The following is an 11,092-nucleotide window of genomic DNA, read 5'->3' on the forward strand; positions in this document are numbered from 1 at the left end:
GGACAGATTAAATTGCTACAAAACCCATTACTGAAATTCATAACCCCCCATAAATGTAAAGTGTTTGCTGCTGTGCCATAAATAACCTCAGTCGTTCCAGGAAAATGAGGTGCAGGAAATAAATTAACAAAATCCAAACACATAGGACATTAGGTTGCAACAATTTGCTGTAGAGGCTGCTGACGGGAATTCAGCTGAGCCCAGAAGAGGGGCAAATTCAATGTTTAATTATGGCCTAAGTAAATCATGCCCCCTCTGTGTGTTTTGCCATATTGACGTGGTTCAAAGATTATTTCTCAGTGCAGTTCAATAGCACTAGTAAAGTATGTACGTTTCAGATGTCATTATACTTGAAAAGGTCTGAAGAGCGCAATATTTCTCCAAAGATGTGTACGATCCACTCATGGTTAAATGAAAGGAGGTAAATCAATTTTTATTAGTCTCATGCAAAAGGCTGTGGGTCTCATTATCCATAATTTGTACCCTTGGTGGTCAGTTTACCTCGCATTTGGTGGGCATGAAAATACAGTAACACTACTAAACTTTCTGTCAGCTTAAAAGGCCACACAAGTTTCAGACCTCTGTCAGATTTGCCAACTATATCCCAGGCAGCATCAAAAGTGTGACCAGCAGGTCGAGGGAGGGGATTTTCCCCCTCTGCTTTGCTCTTGTGAGACCTCCCCTGGGCCCTACGTCTGGATCTGGAGTCCTCAGCACAGGAAGGACATGGAGCTGTTGGAGTTAGTCCAGAGGAGGCCACGGAGATGATCCGAGAGCTGGAGGACCTACCATTCAAGCACAGGCTGGGAGAGTTGGGGTTGTACAGCTTAGAGAAGAGAAGGCTCTGGAGAGACATTACAGCAGCTTCCAGTGCTGAATGGGGCTCCGGAAAAACTGGGGAGGGGCTGTTGATCAGGGAGTGTAGTGATAGGTTGAGGGCGAATGGTTTTAAGCTAAAGAGGGGAGATTTAGATAAGATATTAGGAAGAAAATTTTCCTTTGGGGGTGGTGAGGCACTGGGGCCAGGTTGGATGAGGCTTTGAGTAACCTCATCCAGTGAGAGGTGTCCTTGCCCATGGCAGTCTTGTTGGAACTTGGGTAGCCTTTAAGGTCCCTTTCAGTCCAAACCATTCCATGATTCTATGATTCTATGATTTAATCTTTCAGCTGGAGTGCGGCATCCACCTGGAAAAGGAATAAATTTGCAGTGATGCGTGTTGGAAAGAAGATGGGAAGGCTGGGGGGGGACATAGCGGGTGGGAAAAGGAGATTTTAAACAACTTAATTGTCACAGAGAAATGGCATCTGTAGTAAACATATTGAACTGATAAACAATGCAGCTGCTACAGATTTCACACAGAGAAGTAAATGCTGTGGCCATATGCAATTCATTACCTGCGTTAATTAGGGAATTTAAAAAAAAAAGAAAAGAAATTGTAGGAAAAGGGAACAAATTGGATCACCAGAGAAAATTTGAGTCTGTGAGTGCACATCTGTCCTATCCTAGGACCACACAAGGGATCCTCTGATCTCAATTCTGCCCAAGGAAAGAAGATGTCAATGCCTTTCCCGCTCCTGGATAATGCACTGGACACTGCTACAAACTTATTAGCATTTTGGGGAAAAGAAAGGAAAGAAAGCCAAGAAAATGATGGAAAGTGAACTTTAAAATGCCTATTCTGGGTGCATATGCTCTCCCCATTTTTCCAGCCAGGTCCCTCTCTGTTGACCTCAAGTAAAATCCCACCAGTCCAAAGCAAAATTAGACCTCTCTGTGTGATACTTTGATGACAATGCATCCCCTCCAAATGGAGCTGGTCACTGGTTTTGAAGCTGGAATAGACTCCAGCGCTGATTACAGGCACTAAGTGCACTTTGGAGTATGGAGGACTATGGGATTGGAACATTTCTTCTTCACAGCCAATTACTACCTGACCCCACCAAGATGGTCTCCCTTCCACATTTAACAAAAACAGCAGGAACTCACCTTGAAGAGACTTCGGATCCACTCCTGCAGACATGAAATAAAACTAAAGACTCCTTATTAGTCAGCTGGAAACTCAGGGAGAACCGCTGAAAAATAAAAAGTTACAAAAACTCTGAGCTTTTAAATAGGGCTTCATGTTAGTACTGTAAATTAATGTAAATGTCACTTTAAAAGAGAATATGGAATAAAAACCTAATAAAGCTGCACAGCACTGCAGGGGTGGTGCATAAATTGAGGGATATTTGATTAGATTTCAAATGCTGCTTTTTATTTTGTATGCTCTCACTTATTTCCCCTCTGCCCCTCCCCACGCTTTCCTGATCTATTATCTCTTCTGGTTCACAGTGAATTTAACAGTCCTACCTAAAAGGTCTCTCGTTGCTGTATGAAAACCCACATCACCAGTGTGGTGACAGCTTCCTCCAGACCGTGTCCCGTCAGCCATCAGGGAGACGTGAATGGTGCACGTTCCCTCCCAGCGATGTCGCGCCTGTGCCACTGTCCGATACTTGATCTTGTTCAGTCCCATGCCCTTTGTGTGCTGAAAATCAGTGACTGTAGCCCAAACACCGCAGAGCCACACTCCAGCAGTGGGAAGGAAGGTGAAGAAAGGAGAATCCTTTTGGCAGCTGCATCTCCGTCCTTAGAGCAAAGCTGTGCTGAGATTAAGTAAGGTTGTCAGCTTCCAGGATAAACTGTGTTGGTAGAGATCTATAGAAACAAATGATGCACAATCCTAAGAGTGGGACTTTTTTGGATTGCGTTGAAAAGTTTTAAGGAAATAGAGTCAAGAGACCTGGTGAAAGCTCCTGTGGATCGTCTATCTCTAACTCCAGCAGTGCCAATATTACTAATGCTGGGGTCTAGGAACCCAGCCTGCAGCTCATGCCACAGTGATCCAATTGCACAGGCTCAGTAGATCCCTATATCTCTTTTCCTGACCAGAAAAACTTTCCAGTGATTTAGGACCCTCTGGGATAACAGTGGCAAGTTATGAATGCAAGGCAAAGACTCCTGGTAGAGGCATATTTCCCTGCCTTTAAAAGCTCTTACCCTGGCAGAAAGCTCTGTTCTGGTTTAGAAATTGCAACCTCGTAGTAGAGATAATGATCTGAAATCTCTCTGGCTTTTAGCTACTTCTCTTTTGCCTCTCTGAACTGCTGTTGTGGACTTGCCGCAGCTGCAAACTGGTCTCTTCTGCACCCGTGAGGCTCTTATCTCCGTTCCCTGAGCTTTGGCCAGACTTGCACAAGAAATATGTTTAAAGGCTCTTCTGTCTCAGCCAGGGTGTTATCTTGGCATCGTTGAGCCTTTGCTACTCTCTTCTCAGGTGGCATCAGTCATGTCCTTGCAGTTTGAAGCTAGAAACTATCTCCTTCATCCTTATACGTATTATTTCTTGAGTTGAGCAAAGATTGACCTCTCCGTGTCCTTTCTATTTTCCTGCTGCTTGACAGACTGAAAGGAAGTGACGGACTCTTTGCTTTTCTCTTAGAGATCTGAGGGCCAGCTGCAGTGTGTCTTTCAGCCTGAGCTTTCTATCTGTATGTTCATGCTTGCTCAGATAATGATGCTAACAGCAACATGCACATGTTTCTCAACCCCCCTACCTCGTAACATTTTCAACATATACAAATCCATCCCTTCCAGGAAGTCAGGAAACAGTGCAATGATGGAGACGACACTAGCCAAGATGAGGATTCTTAGCAATATTTAATTATTCCTTGCTAATTTCTTCAACCACCAGAAAGCAGTGGAGCAGCATGTGAGAATGCCTTCAAAATCAGACTGATTGTATTGTGTAGCTAAAACCGAATCCTAACAGGTGAAAAGCAAGAGGACGAAAACCATGGAGGAAACTCCCATTAGGAAAATGCTCAGTCTTAATGAGCCAGCAAACCTGCCTCCCTTTCTGCAAGGCAGTATCTCTGTACCACGAGGTCCATGTGGGATTTCAGTCTTAGTGTTTTTTTCTGTTGCTGTCTTAAATGCCCAGGGACAGATAAGAATGACAAGCAACATAAATTAATGATGCATGGGCTCTGTTTTGCTTGAGTTGGAGAAGAGATGGAAAGAGGGAATGGGACGATTGCTGCAATGCAAAGTTTGGCCGTATGACACATCAGTTTTGCCTTATCAGTCTGCTGTAAGAGCTGTGATAAGACAGTGGTTCAGCTGAGCAAAGATGAGACTGACATTTATGCTCTTACCCACACAAAGGAAACAAGTTATTGGACACTGCCAAATGATCTTACCTTGTCCAGCAGCATTACCAAAATTGCTAAAGCAGCTAGTTCACTGCTAACATACTTTTTGTAAGTGTTACACCTTCTTCTCCCCAAATGGCATGTGGCATCAGTGATATCAGGCGTTTGTCCATGACTCACTGTTCTACAGATCCTGTCCAAAAGCTAAATTTATAGCAAATGAAGAAGGGTCAGGACTTTCAGTAGAAACAGATTGAAGAGGAAACTTTTAATGAGTTTTTCTTGGAGATCATCAAACTGTCAAAAGAAACCTCTGAAAAAAATCAGCTGGAAAGATAAAATCTGGCTCTCCTTTGATACTATCCACTATATGGCCATTTTGAGGAGTCTTAGGACTCTCAAAGGGAAGATCACCAAGGAATGGCAACATCCAGCTTCTCTTCCCCCCTACCTCAAAGGATGAAGTTGCTTTTGCAGGACACCTGCACCCTTGCAGGAGTGTGTTGAAAACATAGTGTTTGGCAAAAGTGCAAATGTCTCAGCTCCACAACTTGGCACTGTGTCAGCAGAAGAGAACTCTGGGCTCAGGGAGGCGCCTTGTTTTATATATCTACATGGAATCGGCTTGAGTGCCAGGGAGCTCTTCTTGGTGACTCACTATGTTGTGATTGTGTAGCACCAGCGTGTGCTCTCTGTTGGCTGGGTCCCCTTTTATGTCTTTTGACATAATTTTCCTAGCCCTGGCCAGGAAGAATCATAGTTGCTACACAGCCTCTAACCTCCTTTCTTTCATCTCTTCCAATCTCTTTGAGGCACTTGTTTCCTGCATTGAAAAGGATCTCTGCCTTCGCCCTCCTTTGTCCATTATTTCCAAGCACTGTACATTGCTTTTTCTTCTATTCTTTCTTACTCCTTTTGCTCTTCTCTGAAAACTTGGCCAAATTATTGCAGCAACTGGTGGGAAGCCTCTAACCTTGTTGTCACCGATTGGAATAATGCAAATACCAATAAGTGGAAAACTCGTTAAGAGGAAATAGGAGGATTCTCACTTACAATCCACCTCTGCTGTAATGCCACGTGGGTCCTACAAAAAACAGGAGAAAAATGATCAAGGTTTTAATACTGTCTCCACTGACATGCTTATATCTGCTGCACAGCCTAGATACTTTGTCATCCATGTGACTGTATATTTAAGAGTGATTCTCGTCTTGCACGGTCTAGATGTTTTGAAACTTATTAATCAGGAATTGTCCAACATCTTTATGCTGAAGCATCAGTAAAACAATTACTTCAGCACTAAATGAAGTCCACTGAAGAATCGCTTGATTAAAGTGAGAATTTACAATAAATAAATACATCAAATATTTCATTATTGATGCTCCAGGTGGAAAACAACTCTGATTAAGTCAAAGAAGGGGGAAAATATTTACATTTGAATAAGCGTGATGGACTGGCTATTGTGTTGGTGCAAATCAGCGTAATTCCAATGAATTCAGTATCTCTGTGTCAGTTTGAGTGAGATAAGTATTGGATATAATGTTTTACTTCTCACTGGTTTCAATGGGGATATTGTCTAAAAGGAACCGGAAAGAAAAATGTTTGCATGGCATTCATTGCTCTGACAATTTCTTGCTGTGCTCCTTTTTGGAGAATCACTCCACAAGCCTCTTATTCGGGTATCCATCTTTAATCTAAGGCTCGTAAGATTTATACATATCACAAGGTGCTTTTGAATCTTAATGAGCAGTATTCAGGAAATGTCATTCTTGAAAGTTGATGCCCAGGTGCAATGGATCATGCGGCACAGCAGAAGTATTTTCAATTCCTTATTAACACTGTATGGAGGAGATAAGCAGTAATCATTAAACACAAACGTTTATTTAAATGCAGAGTTGAGGTGGATGCTGCAAACAGACAAAAGCCAGAACATTTCAGAAGATGAAAGGTCATTTCCAAGCTTGGAAGTTTTAGGCCTCTAAATCCCAGTTCAGAGACTGAATATATTGCGACTCAAATAACACAATACCTATGCTGAGCACTCACAGACTCCTTTTCCATCCTGTATTTCTAGTCCTCGTACTGCTCCTCACACGTGCAATTCAGTGTAATACAGTATCACAGAGAGGTGGGGCAGAAGTTACAGAGCTTAATGGTTTGCTGAGACCTCTTGATTGCCCTCCAACTCTCTCTGCTTTTCCTCTGCGGCATTCAAGCTAGTGGGGACAAGGGCTAGGTCTTACAAGGTTTTGTTTTGTGTCTGGCACAGCAGGGTCTCAATCTTGATTAGAACCTCTTGTCACAAATCTTAGAGGAAACAGCAAAAACACAGGCAGGAAAAACTGGGGAAATGCAATTACAGGATATAACAGCACAGGAAATCGTAATGCAAGACAGCATGACATCTATAGGTTGGGAAAGCAGCACTTTTCAGAGTATACTTCTGCACTCGTTAAACTGGGGATTTAATTTTTTCACCTTTCCTTATCTTGGAAGGGCATCACTGTCCAAAAACTGTGTTAAATCAATGTGTTGGGCCTTTACACAGTGATAGCGCTGCATGAAAGCAAACACAAGTTTATCTTAAGCCATTAGAGTAAGCAAACATAGAATCACAGAATCATAGAATAGTTTGGGTTGGAAGGGACCTTAAAGAACATCCAATTCCAACCCCCCTGCCAGAGGCAGGGACACCTCCCACTGGCTCAGGCTGCCCAAGGCCCATCCAACCTGGCCTTGAACACCTCCAGGGATGGAGCATCCATGACTTTTCTGGGGATATTTTAAAGTATTTCCATGTTTTTTCCCTCGGGAAGATGTATGTAAGACTGAAATTTCAAATGGAATGGGTAGAGAATTTCCAGATGAAGAGATTTCAGTTCAGAAAAAATAAGGTAGTATAAATTAGTAGCTGAACTTCTGCTGAAACACAGTCCCTGGAAAAAGGAGGAATTTTGAAAGCTCACTAGGAGTTTGCACTGATGGATTTCAGCTTAACAGTCAAATTAAAACAATTAAATTTTCTGTACGCTTCACAAAATCACAGAAGAAAGCCTGAAAATACCCTTAACATATATTTTAAAATTAGGGTGAAGATATTTTCCTAATATTTTTAAAGTCTTAAGTGATAAAAGCCCTTGCATTTATGCTTAGAAAATTCACTAAATAATTCTTTTTCAGTCTAGCAGACAACGTAACAGCATCAGATACTTGGTAACTGACACAGAACTGAATTGAGTGGAATATAGAAGGTTTTCTTTTTTTGAAAAAAAGTATTAATTAATTCCTAGAACGTCTACCATGGGATTTGGAGAATTTACTATGTCTCACTGGCTTTCTCTCCAGCCTGGATGTCTGTCTAAAAGACATTTCTAAGGTACTGAACTGCCTATTGCAATATCTACTGCCAAAATACTGTTGACTAAATCTCTTTCTTTCAATGGAAGCTATGAATCTTTGACGTTCTCTGTCTCAGGCAAATAAGGACAAGATCTGTGGCTTGGAACATAACATCCGATGTCAGATTCAGTGGCTTGAGTTACACTGAAATATCTCATGAGGATAATGATTTTATATAGAAGCAAATTAATCTGACAGCCAAAGTAGGGTTGTCTTCATAATGGCTCACAACCAATTATATATATTTTTCTTTATTTAAGGACTGGTTACATATCATCAGTAAGACTTCTCAGTAATGAAATAAAGCAGAAAGGAACAAAAAATAGTCCAATCTCCAATATGTGTATGTGTGCCTGTGAAATTCTCCTTCTGTTCTGCTTCATAAACGAGTGTCTCCCAGACATCTGCAGATGCGATACGTAGAAATTGCCCCTCCATGCATTTTCAGTGCTAGAGGCTCATCCTGGGCCTTCCTTATCATAATGCAAACAGCAGAAATCATGTCCCATGGCAGGAGATTAGGATTCAGTGTAGGACTGAACTGCCTATGATTCAATCATGCTGATTCTGGCTTTATTCCAAAGATTGCCTGCCAGCACATTCAGGGGTTCGAGGTCTCCCCTCTGCCCCTTTGACTCAACTAAGCCTTCCAGAGCTCCATGGCTGTTGCCCCGGGCTATGTTTCTATTTTATTTGTAATCCTTTGAAAGCAAGAGCCAGTTCTGGCAGATGAATTATATTCTGTCGAGAAGCAGCAGGGGATGGCTGGGACCATCTCTCTCTCCCTCTCTCCCTGAATTCTAATTTAAAGAGAGGAAACAAGATTTCATTGAATTTTAACAAATTAACCATTAATCACTTATGAAAACCTCCTGATGAGGACATGGATCGCCTGGGTTATGAATGGGAACAGCTTCATTTTGCTGTGATTGTTGGACCAAGATAATTCCCAGCTCTCTTTCTTTACCTCCATCATGCTCCTCACCTTGCTCCCTGTCTCTCTCACCGCTGTGAGCTCTTGTCTTCTTTCTCCCACTACACCCAACACATATCCCTCGCTCTCTCTTTGTCCTCTTCCCTGGATGCACAGCCCCTGCTGAACCTGTCTCTGAATAATTTTTGATGTCATGCTGAATATGGAAATTAGGGAAAAAACAATGTCTTCCGCTGGCTGTGTGGTGTGAATATTTATGAGGGAACCAGCGAGGAAGCTAAATAGGAGCTACGAGCCAGCCAGCCAGCGAGGATGGCAGCTGACAAGGGCTCATTCAGCAGCGCATCCTTGGCTGCCGGCAGCATCCCAGCAGAGCGGGGGCTGTGTGAGTGACGGAGCAGTGGCATCCTTGTCTGGGCAACACAAGAAAACTAAGTTGCAGCCCTTTTTCTGCTTCTTTTTTTATTCCTCTCTTCTTCAGCTGATCAATTGCAGCTACAAAAATAATAATAATAAAAAAACCCTTGGATGTAGTTCAGCCGCAGCAGAAGATTAGGCCTTAAAAATCAATGTTTATGTTCAACAGGGCTATAAAAACCAATGCTTCCCTCCACTTATCAAATCAGATTTTGATTCAGAAAACCCCCTTGGCTTGTCCTACAAGGGGTCACACATGGTGGCACATGGTGATGAAAATCCCCGTAAGGCAAGGCTCTCTCCTGTGCTGTTTCTCTTCCTGCTGCCATGTTCCCAAACTCAATAGCAGAGTCTTTCCCACAGGGAGACATCACTCTGCTAAACACTACACAAGGGCCCAGAGCACAGATGGGTACCAGAGACTCGGGGTGGGGAGAAGGTGAGGAAGATGGTGTAAATCTAGCTATTGGTGCCAGCCCCAGATTCAAAAACTTGAGAACAGGTGGCTTATTTCAGGTTTGGCTTCAGTTAACTAAGTAAAGCTACAGTAAAAGTGTTTTACTTGACATGTACAAAATGTCTGAGTTAGTGTACGTTGTGTATGTGTTATCCCCAACTTTGGACCAGAAGTACATAGTTCCATTAAAAATATTTGAAGGGGGAGTACAGCTAATCAAGATGACCGTTAACTATCTAATGTACAAAGTCATTTAAAGCTCAATATTTTACTTCATTATAGCTGATTAATAAATACAAGGAGCAGATACTTTCATATCTTCCAGATACTATCATATATCCTCAGAAAGCTGAGGAGGGGCTGTTTACAAAGGCTTGTGGTGGTGGGATGAGGGGCGATGAGTATAAACTGGAGAGGGGCAGATTTAGATTGGACATAGGAGGAATTTCTTCGCTATGAGAGTGGTGAGGCCCTGGCACAGGTTGCCCCATCCCTGGAGGTGTTCAAGGTCAGGTTGGACGGGCCTGATCCAGCGGGATGTCCCTGCCCACAGCAGGGTGGGTGGAACTGAATGATCCTTAAGGTCTCTTCCAACCCAAATTATTCCATGATTGTATGATTCTATGACTGTATGATTTTTAATTCTACAACAGAAAACTCTAAGCAATGCTTAGATGCTTTCTTAATATCATTTGTGAAACTGCTGATAAACAGACAAGTACCTTTGCAGGTAGATTGTAACTCACTAAAATATATTAATGGCTGGCTACATGGCTGCAGAAAAGGTGTAACATCATAACAGCGACTTACTGCTTCTGGATATCTCTGTAACAAAAGCCCCAAACACCCAAGCTCAGAAGAGGCCATTATTTAAATAGCTGTCTCATTTCATGTAATTTCAAGTTCAATGGTGCGGCAATTCTGCAGTATTAGATCTACTGAATGATTATTAAAATCACACCTATTCAAGATTAACTATGAATTAATTATGAGAGGAATTCAGAAATTCAGATACCTTCTGAGATAGGCTCTGGGGTAAGGAAAGGGTAAGCATCAAAATCTGGCACAGGCTTCATCTGTTGTGAATTTTTCCGAGAGTATGATTCTCTTCATCTCAGCGGCTCTACAGGACAGGTGATTGCTTACACCCTGCATGAGCATAGAGGACACATCTTGTAAGTCAGATGAGTCATGCCCTAGGTGTGTTATTTCTCTCCCTTGATGATGAAGGGGTTCAAGTGATTAACTCCGATGTAGAGGATGTCACCTACATCTAGTCAGAATGAGTCCCCACTGGGGAAAGTGAAACCATTCAATCACTGGAGGAGGTAACAAGCGTATTGTGGTCTTGAGCCCTTGATGTCCCATCCGACTCGAATTTGCAGAGCGAATTGCAGAGAATTTGTAAGAGTTCAGAGTTGGGTTATACTCCACAGATACTGGCACACCTGTGAGACTTCGGCAGCTTAGTATTGTGTTGCACCCAGTCTCATCCTGGCTACTGCTGTTCCTCCTCTCCTTTATCTCTCAAGTCTGCTGAGACTTCTTCTCTCCTGTCAGTTTTATACAGGAGTCTCTCAGGTACTACGGCAGTAGGTATTTTTACGTAGATGTGAGGTAGCTGGACAGACAGGCAAATGGTGGAATAAGTCCAGATGCTTCTGTGCACAGCAAAGAAGGAGAACAGATCATTC

At 42.5% G+C, this 11,092-nt stretch overlaps 1 long non-coding RNA gene across 1 annotated transcript; it reads right to left on the reverse strand.

Moving 5' to 3' along the window:
- Window positions 1-817: 817 nt before the first annotated feature.
- LOC128854129 (uncharacterized) lies at window positions 818-2,434 on the reverse strand. Its single transcript, XR_008453042.1, has 3 exons — window positions 2,351-2,434; window positions 1,988-2,073; window positions 818-1,185 (listed from the first exon to the last, which is right to left on the reverse strand). It is a non-coding gene; the product is annotated as an uncharacterized LOC128854129 (long non-coding RNA).
- Between the last annotated feature and the right edge of the window lie 8,658 nt (window positions 2,435-11,092).

Source organism: Cuculus canorus, chromosome 19 (assembly GCF_017976375.1).
Source record: "Cuculus canorus isolate bCucCan1 chromosome 19, bCucCan1.pri, whole genome shotgun sequence".
Taxonomy (NCBI): domain Eukaryota; kingdom Metazoa; phylum Chordata; class Aves; order Cuculiformes; family Cuculidae; genus Cuculus; species Cuculus canorus.